Source organism: Pseudorca crassidens, chromosome 1, assembly GCF_039906515.1.
Source record: "Pseudorca crassidens isolate mPseCra1 chromosome 1, mPseCra1.hap1, whole genome shotgun sequence".
NCBI classification, from domain to species: Eukaryota; Metazoa; Chordata; class Mammalia; order Artiodactyla; family Delphinidae; genus Pseudorca; species Pseudorca crassidens.
The window spans coordinates 90475893-90495349 of record NC_090296.1 but is presented as its reverse complement, the minus strand read 5'-3'; the positions used below and the strand labels follow the sequence as shown (position 1 = coordinate 90495349).

Here is a 19457-nt window from a genome sequence, read left to right as displayed (position 1 = left end):
TCCTCTGCTGATGGACATTTAGGTTGCTTCCATGTCTTGTCTATTGTAAATAGTGCTGCAATGAACATTGGGGTGCATGTATCTTTTTGAATTATGGTTTTCTCTGGGTATATGCCCAGAAGTGAGATTGCTGGGTCATATGGTAGTACTATCTTTAGTTTTTGAGGAACCTCCATACTGTTCTCCATAGTGGCTGTACCAACTTACATTCCCACCAACAGTGTAGGAGGGTTCCCTTTTCTCCACACCCTCTCCAGCATTTACTGTTTGTAGATTTTTTAATGATGGCCACTCTGACAGATGTGAGGTGATACCTCATTGCAGTTTTGATTTGCATTTCTCTTCTTCCTTTATTCCCTAAGGTAATTCCTAGATTGACCATGGGTTTATGACAGTGAATGGAAGGGGGCCCCAATCCACACCAGAATTTCAGATGCTCTCATATAGATATATGATATAGAGTGGTAAGACCAGTTTACTCCCTATGTGGATAACCTGGAGTAAATTCAAAATAGTTAACAATGGGTACAGCATGGCACTAACCAATCAAAATGGATGCCAGTCCAATAAAAACTATCATTATAGACACTGACTGTAAACAAGTGATGTAAGCATGTCATTGTGGACCTGCTAAATACAAGCCCTGTGGGTAACTACTGAAATTTGATTGTCCCATCTAGTCTTTTGGAAGAACCTGCTGGTGCCCCTTGTTGGTGCCCATAGGTACAAGCCATTTCTCCTAATCTTTAAGATTCCACCCATGGCAGGCACCTTCTTCCTTCAAATCTCAGATCGCCACTGATCTGCTCGCTTCCCTATGCACTCACTGGGACATGGCTTCTAGATCCCTTTTTGAAGGTTCACGAACCAAGCCAACTGTCACCACCACTGCTCTACTGTTGCCCAGGTCATACTGGGGCTCCTCCTAAAACCTTGCTGTTTCCTCCTAAAACCTAATACCTGGGAAGCACACCACTGGCATTCCTTCCTAATCCTGCTCTTTTTCTGATCTCAAAGTCAAAGAAGGAAGGTCAGGATCTTAAATAACCCATCCTGGTTCCCCAATTCCATAATTTTCCCCTGCCACAATTCCTTAGGGCCCAAAGAGTGGGCTTTCCATTTCTTCTGTCTCATCTTGAGTTTGCCCTATTTCCTGGAATGCACTAAAACTCTGATCTATTCTACCAGTCTTGGTTCTTGATTTGCTGAAAGCTAAAGGATTTAGAAAATCCTTTTTCCTCAACAATACCTGATTTTCAAGAACATTATTGTGCTACAGTAAAGAAGTCAAGAAGTTAAGCTTTGAAATCAAAGTTGATCAGTGGACACTCTGTTTAAGAAAGTACCAACTGTGTCCTTTCCTAAAGCAATAAGTCTCCTAACTCCGCAAGGAAATGACTTCAATATATTCAAAAATTGTTCCTTTACAAATATGAATTTGATATTGATAACAAAATAGTTATAATTTATTTAGAAATATTAGAAAAAATATACATAATAATACTTAGAGCAAGACATCGGCAGGTGGACTCCCAACCACTGCGCCACCAGGGAAGCCCCCAAAGATAATATTTACATATTCAGCAGTATATTAATTAAAGGCAGCATGGAAATAGAGATCTTTATATCAAGAGATAAAATCAAGAAATTTTTTTTTTTTTTTTTTGTGGTACATGGGCCTCTCACTGTGGTGGCCACCAGGAAGAAATTTTTGATAAGTTGCCCAAAGCAGTCAAAGAAATAGAGACTAGTAGGCTGGGAAAAGCCCTTCTACGAGTCGTGGATCATCAAGCAGGATTTTAGGGTATGCTGGGATTTTCTTGCTTACTTATTTTGTTGTTAAAGTTGGAGTTAAATCAGAGGCTGTGAATAAACTGTTGTGGACCTATCTCAATTAATTCTCCATCCCCACCCCTCACTTTTAATCCCTAGCCTAGGTTTTCATCACAAAAAGACACTATTGTAAGTTCAACCCTTGAGATAAATCTAACAAAGCAAAGGCACACAGAATAGCAGTCCGTACAACACCTGCAATCTAATCTAAAAACAGACTTTGAGGGGTCATTCTAATCATCCTTCTGATTTTCTTCTCTATTCCAAGAAATTAAAGAGACCAAATTTATTGCCTATTAAAGCGTGAAAGTGTCAGTACATGGAGAACCAGCTAAGTTTGGCTCTCTAAACATCTGTAAGGTAACCTCCCATACAGAACACAGCTTTAAATCGTCATGGTCTACCACGAAAGAACCTTCTGTGATGGAAAGTAAAATCTCACAGATTTGAGGGAAGAACAGCTGTTCTCAAAATTACCAAAGTGATATACATATATATATTTTTTGCGGTACGTGGGCCTCTCACTGTTGTGGCCTCTCCCCTTGCGGAGCACAGGCTCCGGACGCGCAGGCTCAGCGGCCATGGCTCACAGGCCCAGCCGCTCCGCGGCATGTGGGATCCTCCCGGACCAGGGCACGAACCCGTGTCCCCTGCATCGGCAGGCGGACTCCCAACCACTGCGCCACCAGGGAAGCCCCGAAAGTGATATTTTTAAAAATCACTGAAGAAGCTACAAACCACTGCTTTTTACCAACCACCAGGGCTATTTAAAACCAAAGTACAGAAAGGTGGAGATTCAGATTCCCCATTTGGTTGCATAGATGAGGAAACATTTTCTGAATCTTTGATTTTTCTCTCAACACTGAGAAGATCTACCACTATAACCTATTCAAGATACCTTTTCCCAGTGTTTAGAACCTGGCATTTTTCCCAGCTACTAAAATTTCTAATGAAAAGAAGCAATCACACAAACCCAACCTGACAAGCTTAATATCTTTTGTTGGTTGTCTTACATAATTGATATTACATGTATATTTAGAATAAATGGACACTGTACCCTTGTCAGTTGCTCCTTCTAAAATGTTTCACGTTCTTTTGAATTGTGTGCGACTTTAGAAATTTCCAATCATCTTACTTTTAAATACCTCACCCTACAATATAAAAGGGCTTAGAGCTTATTTAAATAAAGACATTATACATAGCTCTGCCTGCACTCTTTCAAAATACTCAGTCAATTAACATAAGCTACCTTCCAGAGGATTTGCTTTAAGTCAGGTGGAAAGGAATAATATTTCAGAACCAAAGAAGGAAAAAAGAATATGGAATGCATAGCAAACCAGACATCTGAAAAAACATTAAGACTATTCAATTTCCTCATATTTTAGGGATGGTGGTGGTGGGCTTTTTTTTCTCCCTTTCAAATCGTTCTGCCAATGATTGCATTCTAGACTCAACAAAAGGTTTCTGGGATGTCTCCAAACGGATATAATGTCCAAACTCTTCTATTAGAAAGAGGCTCAGGAAGTCTCTCTGCAACCTCCAAAATATTGCAGGCTCAATTATCCTCAGGGTACAGTGAACGGGCAGCACCATTAATCATTCCCAGGGCACTTAATGCCCTGAGAACAGTTCTGAGTCCCACAGCAGCAATAGGGGTGTCTAAGAACTGAGCTGGTCTCTGACAGCTGGGCCATGCTGCCACCTGCAGGTCAGCAAGAAAACACGACTCTTTGGATGCCACTCTTTTCCCTCCAGTTCTAGAGGAGCTACAAGGTATGGGATGTGCTGAATATCCCCTCCTTCTTGGGCAAATAACCCTGTTCTTCCTCCTCTCCAGATGCTTGGACTTTCCTCTTCATTGTTTAGTTGCTTGTGGAACAAGTGAGGCCAACAGAAATGGGTGAAGGCTGGCAGCACCATGGTCTTTACCTTCCATGTTTTCCTCACACACACCCTCATCCACATTGGAGCCCCATCTTTGGGTGCACCTGTTCTCGTTTGCACATCCAGTTGATCAATATTAGGAGTTTCATGTTCTGTTCTAGAGACAAGATATTGTACCTACCTTAAAATACTCTGACTCTGGGTGAAGCAAGAGACAAGAAAATAAGAAAGTCATGGCCCAGTCATGATGAGTGTTCACACCAGGTAAGCACCAGATGTTGTGAGACCCAGAGGAGGTATATCTACATTGGTCAGGGGTGAAAGGATGTTAGGCAAGTCTCCAGTGGGAGGGACTCTGTAGTGGCATTATACAAAGAATAAGGATGTGTTTTTGAAATCTGATGAGCCCATGATAAAATCACAGCTACCATTACAAATCATGCAACTTTTCCAATTTTCATTTTCTTCACCGGAAAAATTTTTAGTAATAATTTAGTAAAAATTTTAGTAAATTTTTAGTAGTAATATTATTATTTAGTAATAATATTTTACGTTATCAGACAAGATAGAAATTACATGTGTCAAATAACTGGGATAGTGTATTAGCTCAATACCAGATAGACATTTTTATTTTAATTATAACAGTTTTGGCAGAGCAAGCTGGTTTTATCTGGGCAGAGAAGAGGGGCAGGGAAAGGACAAAACATGCAAGTCAGATAGGTGAGAGAACTGTGTGTTCAGGGATCTGCAAGCAGTGTGTTATCACTGGAAACACTTCAGTTTCACTCTTCATGTTTCTTGATGTCTATCTCTCCCCTTTATCCCACTCTTTTTTTTTTTTTCCTCTTCACCATCTCCTGCCCCACTCAACATTCAGAGAAAGTAGGAATGCTGTTTGTTTCCAGAATATTAAACAAGTGTTTCAGGTTTTCAGTTAGTTCATGACAGGAATATTTGTTTGGAGGAGAAGCAGGCACCTGAAAAGAATTCTATTTTCATCAGATTTCCTTCAAGCAACTCAGTAAAGAAGTTGGTGGGTGGGTACTGACACTCTGATAAAATGCTAGCACTAGTTTGTCCATACAGAATGCACTAGCAAGTTTGAATGAGCTGTAGTGACACCTCCTGGTAAGAAAAAAGGAACATCACTGGATACAAAACTTTCCATGCCTTCACAGTTTTATAATCAAAAACAACACATGAAAACATCTTTTCCACATGAAGTGTTTTTCTGTCTGAAGAAAACAAAAAAGTTTCAAAGACAGACACACACATATACAATACTCAGGTTTGACTGATTTCCATTTTAAAAAGGAGCTGAATCAGAGAAAGAAAACAGTTTTGTTCTTATTTCATGACATCAAATAACTAACTTGACTTTTAAAAAATCTTTCATCCACTTATTTTGGCTTTATGTATATACAGAGCCTTATTCAACATTTTCTAAAGTTAAGAAGTAAAATGTTATGGAAGTTACTTTATATAGTATTTTTAACCTGTTTCTTTGTGAAATGCTGGTCTGACACTTCCTCTTGAATGCCTGAACTATCGACATTCTAATACCTCACCCTAAGCCCACCCCGTACCCCCATCACTGCAGCTTCCATTTAGCCTGAAGTATCTTTACATCTCAAGTCCCCCAATTCACCTACTGTTCCCCTCTCCACTCTCAAACTCTCTACTTCTTTCAAAATGTACTTGTGTACTGACAAGTATTGTTAAGGCCCTGTGAACCAGAGCTAAAATAACAAGTGTTAACAACTTAACCTTCTATATCTCCTTAGTGACTTACAGACCTTACAAATATGAAGTTAGTCATTCTAGAAATGCAAATTCCAAGATGACAATAGTGAGAATCTCATCCAGCCAGCCAGCCAGCCAGCCGTCCAATATTTATTCAGGACGACGTGCCACACTCTCTTCTAGGTATTGGGGGAAACAAATATAACCATGGCAGACGTCATATTTGTTTCACGGAATTTAAATTCAAGCAGTGAAAAAAGAGGGGGAAAAGGTTAACAAACAAACAAAAAGCTCAAATTGTGATAAGGTCTATTAATAAAATGTGGAGAGTGGAAAAAAGAATAGTACGAAGTGTCCCTTAGATGACTAGAAATCAGGAAAGGGCTCTTAGAGGATGTGGCAGAAGCTGAGACTGGTGGGACAAGCAGCAGCTCTGGGGAGAATCAGATGAGAGTATACCAGGCAAAGGTAACAGCAAGTACAAAGGCCCAGTAACAGAACAGGACTTGGTGTTTTCAGAAAAATAGCAAGAAAACAGAAAACAGCCAAGAGTAATAAAGTTGATGCAGGTGATCATAAAGATTTAATTCAAAGTGCAATCAGAAGTCCTTGGATGATATTAAACAAGGAAGGTTATAATCTAATTTAAGCCTTGACAAATAGCTAACACATAAAACTACTTGCTTTAAGCTAGTTGTTCATTTAATTCTCATAATAACCTCAAAAGGTAGGTATTAATATCTTTAATTTTATTGATGGGAAAATGAAAGTAAAAAGATGTCAAGTAACTTGCCCCCAGTCTCATAGCTAGTAAGTGGCAGTGCTGGGATTCACACTCAGGCAGCCCACCAATGGGGTCCATGCTTTGAACACTCTGCAATACGGCCTCTCAGATCATTATTTCTGCAACAGCAAGAGTGGGAAGAACCTGCTGAAAGCTGAAGCAGTGATCCAGTCTAGAAACTGTGGTGTCTCACAACAGAAGGACAGGGGTGGAGATGGTGAAAACTGAATAAACTTGTGATGTATTTTAGCAGTAAATTCCATGGGTCTTGGCAGATTGAATGTTGCAGGCAAGGGGAATGCCTGGTGGGGACTGATATTTCAATGACACTTGAATCACACTATAGAGATGGCTTTCACTATTGTGTTTATTCAGTGTACGTTTTCTATGTCACCAGGATCTTCCTGTCAAAAACCTTTCTCCTCCAAGCTGAGTGGATTTTCCAAGAATCTGCTATATAGAACGATTTTCATCTCAATGTCCAGAGACACAGCCTTTTAACATGGTTCATTTATTTTTCTGGTCTTTCTACATACATATAACAAAACTGTATCATGTATTATGTACAGTTTTAGGGGTTTTTTTTACATAATATCATTAATTTTAAAAATAATTTTAAATGATGTTTAACATTCTGTCATAAGAATGTACTGTACTTTATTGCGGTTTTTTCCTCTCCTTGGGCTGGTCTACTGTTTCTAATTTTTTATATTGTTTATAAACAATATAAAATTGTTTTTATATTGTTTATATTTTATATTATATTATATTTTATATTGTTTAAATATAAAATTGTTTTTATATTGTTTATATATTATATTTTATATTGTTTAAATTCTAAAAATTTATATTGTTTCTAATTTTTTCTAATTATACCAACATACTTTACAAAAATCTTTGACTCCAACCCTGATTATTTCCCAATGCTAAACAACTAAAAATGAAAGTTCAAGGTCTAAAATAATAGTTTTACTCACTAATAAATTACATTTACATATTTCTACATTTACTAAAATGTAACAGTTTAAATTCTACCAGTGCTATGTGAGAGAACCTGCAAGAAGGCAGATTACATGGGAGCAAATACTTGTAGTTCGATAAGTGTGGTAGTGGGCAACTGTGCAGTTTTTTTCAGATGGCTCAATATCAGCGAATAGGAAGCAAGGCCTTCATCTGAGGGTGAGGATGTAGACAGAGGTACTGAGAGTTTAGAAGAGGAAGCATGGTATATAGACTTCTAGGAAAGTAAATGGAGCAGCCTAGTTCAGTAAGATTATCTGATGATTTTAAGAATCCATTTAAGATGAATGAATAGGAAATGACACCATGGTTGTGTACTTAGATATGTCCAGCTGCATGGGTGCAGACATACATTATAAGAGTGTTGGATTTAATCAGGATTAAACCTCCAAATCTTGATTTCTAGTCCAGACTACTAAACTGGTTTTCAGTCTAACATATGATACTTCTGCTGGACGTTCTGGATTTTCCACATATGCTTCACTGTTCTTTTCTCCAGCAGCTCTATGCCAGAGACCCCCATCTACTGCTTCTTCACCTGCTAGACTTCTGCTTGTCCTTTCTGTTTCAAATCCCCCATTAAACTTTCCCAGACCACCCTCCACCCACCCAAATTGAGAAACACACCTTTCCTCATAGCTCCCCAAATATTCCCTGATGATGTGTGTAATTTATTTTACCACATTAATTCAGTATTTTTATTCTCCATTTGATTCTAAATTCCTTCAGGGCAAGACCTTTTTATTTATTTGTTGTTTTTTATGCTCATTTCCTATGTCAATACCTGATGCATAGTAAGTCCTCATTCAATGTTTATTAATGAGAGTTTTTGTAATTAAGGGATAAATTTTCTGATAAACCTTCATCATCAAGAAAACAAGTTGCCTTGATCATACCCACACCACACCATACAGGACTAGTGAAGATTTTCGTCTATAAAAAGCAACAGGCCTGGGTTTCCCTGGTGGCGCAGTGGTTGAGAGTCCACCTGCCGATGCAGGGGACATGGGTTCGTGCCCCGGTCCAGGAAGATTCCACATGCCGCGGAGCGGCTGGGCCCATGAGCCATGGCCGCTGAGCCTGCGCGTCCGGAGCCTGTGCTCCGCAACGGGAGAGGCCACAACAGTGAGAGGCCCGCGTACCGCAAAAAAAAAAAAAAAAAAGCAACAGGCCTAAGGACAAATTATTCAACTACTAGTCAAAACTGTTAAAAATAAATAAATAAGTATTCACTCCCACATGTAGCTTAGATCCAACGTCTAGTTTGTCTCTTTGGCATTATAATGATAGTAATAATCATAATAAATACTATATTTGTAGAAAATTATTTAAATTTTCTAAACATTTTCAGGTTTACAATATGACTGTAAAACACACACACACACACACACATACACACACATTTTTCCAAAAACATGCCAAATTCAAAGCCAATGGTGGGGATTCCTTCAAAGAGAAAATGTCTTTTAAGTAAATCTTTACGAAAAGATAGGCATTTCACAAATCTGGTAGGGAAAGTAGAACATTCCAGGTTGAGTATAGCATGAAGAAAATGTCTAAAAGTTAATAAATTGTAAACTTATCTTTGTAGGCACAAATGTATAGCTTACATAACTGCCTCATGGGATCACGTACAAAATCCATAGTGAACAAAAATATGCAGAATAAATAAAGAACTTACTTTTTCACTTTTTATTTGGTCATTCTACCTTTAGGCAGACACAGACATGGAATAAAGAAAAGAAAAGCTAAATTTTGATCTAATAACGTAGCATGGGAATTGCAGATACATTATAATTCTCTTACCACATTCCCTAAACACAAAATGTAATGAAAAATAGAGACAAAAGAAACCTTAATTGTCATTAGAGAATAAAATAGTATTTCCACTTAGATCTTTAAAGGCAGCTATTCTTAAAAATTAATTCCTTTGATAAATGTTCAAGTTTCTTCCTCACTTTTTCTATGTGAACATTCATCCTATGTGCTCTGGATGGAAATGAATGTTACCAGATCTTTGAGTTCAAATTCACAGCCCCAAGAGTTATTCATAACTGAACAAACTGGTGAAGGATACTTAACTGGTCTCCAAATCTCTTAAGGATAATTTGAAGACAAATTCTCTGCCCAAATGTTATTAATTATATATTTAGCACCTTAGGTAGCTTATTTCTGAGAGGCTTTAGAGATCAAAAAGGATGTGAAAAAAGTGAAGAGAATCAAAGCTAAAACATCAATTTGAACTGAACTGCACAATGAGAATTTACTCCAGCACTTTGTTGCAATGTAATCTATAAATAACCCTCTAAGGTTCACTTGCCAATTAGGAATCATCACATGGCATGCACCTTAGATGTCAGTAGTTAATTTTCATGTCAGTGAAACATTAATTTGATGAAAATTTTAAAGCTTTATGCACTATTTATATCATAAGTGGAAGCACAGTAAATGTACTACACGGATTTTCATTGTATCCAATGTGCTTTTTAAAAGGCCAAGTTTAAATGATCATTATTTATCAAAGTCTGATAGTTTGCTTCAGTTCAGGACAACAGATCTGTGTTTCAGACTTTATTTTTAACATTAACTATAATTGAGATGTCTGAAAAAAATGGTGTGTATATGGGAGATAGAGAAGATGAGAATCAGATTTATACCCAGAGGTAGCTGTTTAGATTTGAAAGTTTAATTCAGAGTTTGTGGCCTTAGCCGTAAACATGTCGCCCTGGGTCAATAATTTAGTTCTTTTATTTTTCATGTTTTTACTTTTTTATCTTTCCCTGAGAACAGTTTTGTGGATGGTCCCTTCTAAAAGCTGAAAATGGTTGTTGATTCAAGTACAAAGGGAAACAACCAGTGGGCACTTAACTACTGTATTTAAGTACATTACTTAGAACTATTGTATTTACATATCCAGAAATTTCATAAGCTGACAAGCCTGGTGGGATTTAGCTTGACATTGGAATTGTCACACTTGTCAATCAGGTCCAGCCACTGGCTGACTGGGGAGCAAGTAGAAAAGCCAATGAGAGACAGAGGAAGAGAGAAAGAGAAAGAAGAAAAAGAGAAGAGAAAGGTCTGGAAGTCTCCACTCCACTACCACAGAATCACAGTGACTTTCCAACATTTATTTTCATCCTCACATCCTCAGACTATTTAGAGTTTAGTATACCCAGAGGGGAATTCTAATGAAAAGATTTGGTTACTTTGCTCTACCAGTTAGTACTATTAATAGTGTTTTTCTAGAAAGTAGAAGCTGAGCATCATTAAAGATAAAGTCTAGGTTTTCAATTTAATGCAAGAGATGTGTGTATATACACTGATTCATTGTTAGCTAATCTGTTATGTGTTTATGGCTTCTATATTGAGCTAGATTATAAGTATCTTTAGATCAGAAATTATGCCTTAGTTTGCCTGATATTCCCTCACTCAGCATTTGCAATATTAGACCTTAATAATAATTGCAGACTTAATTGTATTTCTAAACACTTATTCAAATTAACTTTGATGGTCTGTCTCCTTCCACAGTGGGAAAAAAAAAGAAAAAAAACATACATTTTGACAGTAGAATAAGATAAGGTCATTGAGAAAGAAAATACACAAATGCATTCTATAGAGCCTTATCTGATCAATAAATTAGATCTCAGATTGGCTCTGAGCTTTCTAGTGGTCAAAGGAAAAGAGAAAATGTGATCAGTTAAGAAATTCACATCACCCCTGAGATTAAAAATACTCATTTATCAGGGAAAAAAAGCTATACATCAAAAGTATACACAATCATTAATTTGCATCCCCTTATATCCTCATTTCACAAATGTTTACATTTTTTGTTAATCATGTTAATCTTCATTTTCAAGAGAATATAAATGAATATTGGTTATTAACAATAAAACCTAATTCAATATTTTTCTTCATATTAGTTTATGGGAAGGAAAACTAAATTTAAGGTTTAAATGCACTAATTTGAATCACTTAATCAATTTGTTTCTGGTTGCATCTGGTTATGAAAATTGAGTGTCAAACTTCATCTTCCTCCGTAAACATTTAATAAGCACTAAACTTACAGAAGAAACTGAACTTTTTAAATAAAACTTTTCCAAAATAAACATTGACAATTTTCATTTTTACATAAATAGAACAGTGCTCCCTCCCCTCCTAGCCCCTCATCTATACCCACTCCTGGCCCAAAAAACAAACAAACAAAAAAATAAGAAAACTGTGGGTAGTTTTCATTACTTAGTATGAAGAAAAGTGAATGGAGTTAAAGTCACCATTCAAATGTAACAAAGTGAAGGCACTATGATACTCTTATTATTTCTATTGTTTGTTTTATGATATGTGAGGTTAGTACCTGAATTACCCAAATGTATATTATGTGCTACATAGCTTGGACTTCTAAAGGTCAAAGAAATAGTCCTCAGTGAATTGTATTCAGGTGAAACCTGCCCTCTCTTCCCTTGTTAAGCTCTGACTCTTTCCAGGTTTAATAAAAGTGGTTCTCTCATCCCTCCCCCAATTCCCACGTCTTATCAACAGCAAATTCCCTAACAGACAATGTTGAAGATATTTTCACATAAATTTATGACATAGGAGAAAAAAAATTCACAGCCAACAGAGTATTAATTTAAAAGACAATTAATTCTGAAGAAGAAAAGGGGATCAACATAAAGTCAGCAAGGATCTGAATGATAGTAAGTATATAGTACAAATAATTCTCTATTTGGGGGTCCTGAGAAATTTCAGCAAGTGGTTGTGGGGTAATGAATGTTTGTAATTCATTAGCTACTATTTTAAAATGCAAAGCACACCATGACATCAATGATGTTCTTTTTAATCTCAACAAATAGGCTATTACAATTAAAGCACTTGCAAAAAGACAGTATATTAAATATAGATTTTGATGAGATTTCAATGTTTTAATAACAATGATTTAATAACATTTCAAAATTCTATGGAAAGAAGAAAATGTGTTATGAGATTGGTTCAAAAATGCATGTGTTTGTATGCACCAATCTTTTATGAGTATTTAGTAACAGCCAGCATTTCTATACTGAAAATTTCTTTTCCTCAGGATCCTTTAATAAGGTTTTAGTGTATCTTTAAGAAAATAATTACTATTTACTTAAAAAAATATTTTTCCCAAGTAGGGAAAATAATAGCATTCTAAAGTGCTTGATTTTCTTTTCTCACTTTCCATCTTCCTTCAGCTCCTAGATAACAAAACAATGGTTCTTTCTTCATGTGAAAGAGTAAACTCAATAAACACAAATGGCTAGGGGTCCTCACAGCAGTGAAATTATGGTTTCACAAGGACTTTTTTTTTTTCTTTATGAAGAAACAAGTTTAAAAGAACCTTTTTCAACATACTTCAGAGTCATGCATATTTCAATGATATAATTAAACTGTTGGCAACACTAAACACTGCTGACTGATAAATAAGACCAAAATAATTAAGTTCTGTTCTTTGTACAGTCAAGATTTAGGGCAGCAGTCAATCTGGGTAAGAATTTGGGAGTCTGGAGACTTCAGAAGATGAACAAGCAAGTAGCTAAAATTGGTCATGTGGGAAGGTAGTTAAATGAGTATACAGTTTATACAAAGCTGTGGATACCTTCCATAACTTAATCTTCATTAGAACCTGGTTGATTCATTGCTCACATGGTCCCATACTAAGTTGGACATGGCGTGCAAGGAGACAAACAAAAGAAGAGTATAAAAGTCCCTGTATTCAATGAGCACTGCTGATACTGAAAATCTAAAATAATAATAGACTGAAAATATAAAAGCTTTTTTTTCAAAGCCAACCCCCTCCCTCCAAACAAGAGGCACAAAAACTGTGATGAAAAGCATTAAGGATATAAACAAATACTAAGAGTGATAAAGGAGAAAGAGAGAACACAATATACTTTCCACATACATATTTGTGGAACTATGAGTATGGTTTGGATGCCTACTCAGGCCTTCCATTTCTATTTTCTTCTACCTAACTCTTGCTTCCCTCCTTAGAATAAATCACACAGCTTTCAATAACCTAAATAACACTCCTGGTGCATGTTTTTTCCCCTGTGGAATCAGACTGTGGTCAGAGAGAGGTGTTCATATTATTTCTCCTGGGGGCTGGAACTTCAGGTTTCAGCAGACCGATGCCCTTTAGCAAGTCCATCACGCAAGTCAAAGCAAATGTAACCAGGGCAGTTAGGTGTGTTAGTAACTACTGGGATTTACAGAAATATATATTTATATATATTACACCCACACTCACACGTATATATATACATATATATAATTTTTAAAATTCCCTCTTGTTGGATCAACTTACTCTGATTACTACCCATGCACTTTAGAAAAAGAAGAAATATCCTTCTCAGGAAAATGCACCTTCCTTCGTAGTGCTAAGGAAGAGACACCATGAACAGGTGATATCACTGTAATTCAGGGAAATGGGAAAACGAAGTGTCCTAACCTCCAACACAATGAGCATGCGCTAGTTGTGTTTTGGCATCTCCAGCTGGGGATAACTGGCTCCCTTCGACTCCGGGTGCACCGTCTGCCTTCATGATGCGGCTAGGGTGGAGGAGCAATAAATGTCTACACCAGCGCTTGGCCCTTTGTAGAGTGGAAATTGCACTTTGTTTTTAAAAACGGAATCTTCTCCCGAAACCATACACTTTGACTAGCTAAAGGCACAAATAGAATGATAAATACACATTCCCCCAAAGAGGCGAGGGTAGGGGGAAGGGGTGAAAAAGAGAAACCGGTGCTAGTAAGAGAAAGCAGCCAGTTGCCAAAAACAAACTCCATCTTCGTTACTCTGAAAACAATTTCAGTGGGAAAATATCGCGCCCTGTTTCCGAGGGTTTCATTCACTAAGCTGCCTCCGTGAATGAGAGTCAGACCTAAGTTTCACACTCAGCAGCGGTTTTCGCTGACGACTACTGTTGCCCTCCGAGCTCGAAGAAGTCCGTTTCCAAACTGGAAAGCCCTTTCCTCCCGGTAGCCTTGACCTCACTCCGGCAAGTCGTCACTTTTATTTACGGCCCCGTTTTAAGTGTCTGTCGCTCAGCCCGGCCCCAAGAACAGTCACCGCGAACAATGAGCCAGACAAGGGATCCACCCAGCGAACGCCTCCTCGCCGGCCGCGCGCAAGCCCGCTAGCTCGGGACGCTCGGGCTTCGGGGCTCTCTTCACCCCTGTCCTTTCCCCTCCAGAACCCGAGAAAAGCAAGAAGGTAGGTCGTTTCCACACCCTGACTCCCGTGAACACCCAGTCAGCCTCCCTCTCAGCACCCGCTGTTAAAGACGCTGTATCTAAAAAGAAAACCAGCAGAGGGGGCGGCGTGGTGGTCCGGCCGCTGCCTACCCGAATCCAGCTAGCCCAGCAGGGGCGCTTAGGCACTCATTTGCGCCCGAGTCCGCCGCATGTTGAAATCCCGAAGGATTGGGGGCAAGAAGTGGGGCCAGGAACCAAAAAGTGGCTTCCGCTCCTTCCCCCCGGCCTGGCCCGACTCTGGGATCCGGCCAGACACAAAAGATGGGTCGTATCTGTGCCGACAACTCTGCCGCCGCCTCCATCTGCTCTGCGCAGGGCAACCGGCCGGCGGGGCCTCGCGGCCGGGTCCCCGCGCTGACCGGGGCGCGCTCGGAGCTTGGAGCACCCGTGGACGCCGCGGGAGCTCTCTGGTGCGCTTTTCGCGCAGCCCTCCCCTCCCCCCAACAGAAGCTCCGAGCACCGCGCTCCTCAGATAAAGAGGCTGAGGCGGCGGAGGAGAATTGAGAGAAAAAGAGAGACTTACTTGGAGGCGGAACGCTCCGCCGGACTCCCGCTTCGGACCCGGCAGGTGTCAGGCACCGCGGACCCAGGCTGAAGGCGCTGGCGCAGCTCTGAGCTGAGCTCCACTTAGCGAGCACGGGAAACTCCCCTCGCCACTCGGCCCCGCGCCGTGCTCCTCGCTGTCACCGCACCGAGCGACGCAGGCACGCTTCCCACTGCCTCCTCAGTCCCGGTGGGTCTCTCTGCCCTCCTCTCCCAGTCCGCCTGCTCCCCCACAGGCCACACCCTGTCACCTCAGCGGCCCTCCACTCCCTCCTCTTTGACACTTCCACCGGTTACTCCTCTGTCTGCGTCCTCCCGCCCCCGCCCCCCTCAGCCCACGTGCTTCTGCCGCTCCCGCTGCTCCGAACTTCCCCTGACCGAGCCCCCACCTCGGCTGGGAAACACCAAGGTCTCCAAGCCGAGGCCGGGTCCCGCTCAGGGTAGCATAGCGGCTGACTGACCTTTAGGTCCTCGCCCACATTCCGTACCCCCGCTGAGTACGCAGGTTCCATCATTTTGATTTTGTTAATGCGATGGGTTAGGCATTGAGTGTACAAGGACGTAATTTTTAATGTGCCATATATCACTTTTAATATTGTAGAAATTTATTCCTGCGTGTCACTTGGTAATCATACAGCAGCTATTCACTGGCCTTTGGGGCTGGACTGTCAGCCCAGCCTTGTCCATAGGCAGAAAGCCCAGAAAATTACTGAACACCCTCGTTTTGCCCAATCCAAACCAAAAAGCAATTTTCGACTGTTGTTTGCTGTTGTTATAGAAAGGTCTTGATAGTCCCTTTTCCCTGTTCTGCAGACAAAGTTAGAGGTTTCTTTCCAAGGGCTCTTCTCAGCAGTCTTCCAGTTCCATGATAGTTCTTACCACGCATTTGGTATTCCCTCTTCATTTGACTGCCTCTACTCCTGGTCTATAACTTTCTCCAGGCAGAACTTTGTCACACTCATAACTCGCTCAGCAGCTTCTAGTATAGTTCCCAGTACATACTATATGCTCAAAAAATTGTTCAAGGAACCATGCCCTTTAGATATGATGCAAGCATGGGTGGTTTTGTATTTAAAGGAATGAAGCCTTCAGTTGCCTGCTTGCCCACATCCCAACTAATAGGTCAGGTAGAAAACAGAACTCTTTGCATTCAGCTGGGTGATTTCTCATGCATTCCTTAATATAATACTTAAAACAACTCTTCTTTGTAGGTATTACTTTTTCTAACTTTGTGAAGGTTACTAAGCTTGAACTCCTAAGTGTCTGAGCTGAGGCTCCATGTTTCTTCAGACTAGCGCAAGCTGGTGTTCTTATCACATTACCACCTTGCCCTGACTGTCCACCCTGCCCTGACTGTCCAATGCTACATGCTAAGGCTACCTACCAGCTCCCCTCCAAAGAGAGCATTTTACCCTTTCCTTGTCCTCTTCTGTAACTCTTGACCCCCTAAGTTAGGGTTCAAAAACAAAGCAAAACAAACACAAAAACAAAAAGCCTCTAAGCTCAGACTTCTCTTAGTACTTACTGTCTTAACTCTGACACTTAAAAAAATTTTTTTTTGGCATATATCTTGCCTCAGCTATCCTTGTTTCCTACACAGGGATTCTTATTTCTTTGGTTTCTCCATTGGAATAAATAGCAACTAACATTTATTCAATTAGAGATATCTAACAGCCAGGCATTGTTGTGAGCGCTTTACACATGTGTTAGCTCATTCAATCCTCAAGAACCATATGAAGTGGAGACTATTTTATAGATGGGAAACAGAAGCACAGAGGTGGGGTCACAAAGCCAGTAATTAGTGGAGCAGGGATTGGATTCCTGACAATCTGCTTTAGAGGCTGCTCTCTAACCACCCTGCTATGCGACTTTCCACAAACCCTTGCTCCGAAGAGGTGTTAACAAATATTTTTAAATAATGAATATTCATCTACACCTAGCTTCAGAGCAGGAAAAAGAGACAGTAATGAAATGGGCAGAAATCTAGGTTATCGAGGACATATGATTGTCCCCAGCACCACCAGAACTACTTTCTTTGGGGGATCATGGACTCCACCTGTAACCTATATTTGAAACACGTGAGGGACACAATCCAGACTTATGACTTCAGGTGTGTAAGATAGCAAAGGCTTCAAGGTTGGATTTCAGGTCTTTCTAGACAATCTAAAAAGACATCTCCACCTAAATTGCCTCCTGGCTAAGGCCACCAACAAGCCAATTTATGTTCTTCAGGGACCCTGTTCTGTGCAAGGCATCCCCTCAGTCCCTGTGATAGGCTGAAAAATGACCCCCAAAAGACATCCATGTCCTAATCCCTGGAACCTGTGAGTGTTACCTTATGTGGCAAAAAATGGAATTTGTAGATGTGACTAATTCAGGATCTTGAGGGAAGATTATCCTGGATTATCAAGGTGGGTCCTAAATGCAATCACATGTCCTTATTAGAGGGAGACAGAGAGACATTCAACACAGAAGAGGAGAAGGCAGTATGACCACAGAGGCAAAGATTGGAGTGATATAGCCACAAGCCCAGGAGGGCCACCAGAAGCTAGGGGAGGCAAGAGAGGGGTTCTCCCCAGGAGCTTCTTGAGGGAGCATGGCCCTGCATACATGGTGATTTCAGTCTGGAGAAAGTGATTTTGGACTTAACCTCCAGAATTGTGTGAAAATAAATGTTTGTTAAGCCACCAAGTTTGTGGTAATTTGTTATAGCAGCCAAAGGAAACGAACACAGTCCCCAGCTCTGGAAGATGACTTTCTATACCTGGGGATGAAATAGAAGGTAGATCATCCAAACAATTGGTCAGTCCCCTCTTCTGTGGCTGGTGGAGCCAATCATTTGGGAGAGGAAGAGGGGAATTTGACCCCCAGCATAAAATTATAGAAAAGCCTTCCATTTTAGACTTTGTCATTACACCCATACAATAAACACATATAATAACTGAGATACACTTACACAGTTTCAAGTAAACGTGAAATTTTAAATTTGTTTCCCACTATGCAGCCATACTGCTTAAAATGTGTGATGGCTTAATTTTTAAATATACATTCTATACTTATCTAGTGAATAGCAAAAATATATTTTCATTGAGTTAGAAGTGTTAATTTGTAAAATGAAAAAATATATATAAACTCTCCATAAACTTTGTAACCTTTTTCTCACATTTTGCTATATTTGGGACCTCAGAACAAACAAAACATGTGGTCCAGACTCCCTTAAACTCTGAGAGGCTGAAATTAAAACCTAGATTTTTCTTTCTGTCTTCTTCTTCTTCTTTTTTTTTTGACTAGGGCTACCAGATAAAATACAGGACAAGCAACTAAACTTGAATTTCAGATTAAAAAAATAATAATTTTTAGGTATGAGTCACTGTGCCATGCAATATTTGAGACAATAAATTGTCTCTATTTTGCAACCTGTTTTTAACCGTGAAATATTTGGGATGTGGGGACATACTTATTCTAAAAAGTTATTCATTGTTTATCTAAAATTCAAATTTAACTGTGTACCCTGTATTTTTATTTTCTCAATCTGACAAACCTATTTTTGACTTTTCTGTTGCATGTGCATTTCCCCATTCTCCCTTTCCCTGACCTACCACCTCTCCCCCTCAGTTTTTATTGTAACTAACTAATTTGTGTTCACTTAAAGCAAGGCTAAAATCAGATTTGATCCCTCACTGCTGGCCTAGGGCTGATGTGTTGCTCCACATAGAAGAAAAGAGAATGATGTGACTCTTCTAAGATTTGATCACAGAGCATAAATCCACTCCACCAGTGAGGGATTTCCCATTGTCACCCACAGTGTTTAGCATCCTACTATTTATCATACAAATAGTAGATTGGATTAAACTGAAGATTTGTTTCCTTTTGAACTAGTATTCCCCCATCATTCACAGTCCTTTGGCCAGCAGTGGGTGAATATTCTTTGCCCCTTTCATATCCTTTCCGGTTTCTGGCAGCTAGATATATGGGGGTGATACAAAAGGGCAGCGGTAGAAGGGATGATAATTTGTATGGCTTGTATTGGAAATGTGAGGGACGAATAAAGCAAGTCAGGTAAATCACTAAATTATCTGAGATTTAGTTTCTTCTTCTGTAGAAATAGAACATAAACCCTGATTCTACATACTTTATATCTCTAAGCTCTTACTTGTACCATTTGTTACATCTTTTTCAGACATGTAACGTTTTCCAATTTGAATTACAATTATTCAGAGACTTGAGAGAGTCAGACACTTCTTGATTTGGATCTCAATGCCCCTGCTTATTAGCTGAGTAAACTTGTTAAGTTTTTAATTTCTCTAAACTAATTCACATCCCAAAACAGAGGTATAACAATAATCACCCCATAAAGTTGTTATGAAATTAGATAAGAAAA

General features: G+C 39.5%; 1 protein-coding gene across 9 annotated transcripts in view; it reads right to left on the bottom strand.

Moving 5' to 3' along the window:
• The window catches only part of SEMA6D (semaphorin 6D), a 584591-nt gene extending 569281 nt beyond the window's left edge, over positions 1-15310 (bottom strand). For 3 of the 9 annotated variants that reach the window (XM_067745918.1, XM_067745947.1, XM_067745962.1), the window contains exon 1: positions 15057-15310. The gene's annotated coding sequence lies outside the window, so the exon portion shown is untranslated. The remainder of the gene's footprint in view (positions 1-15056) is intronic. The other 6 variants (XM_067745981.1, XM_067745972.1, XM_067745993.1 and 3 more) reach the window with 4 other exon arrangements.
• Positions 15311-19457: the final 4147 nt, after the last annotated feature.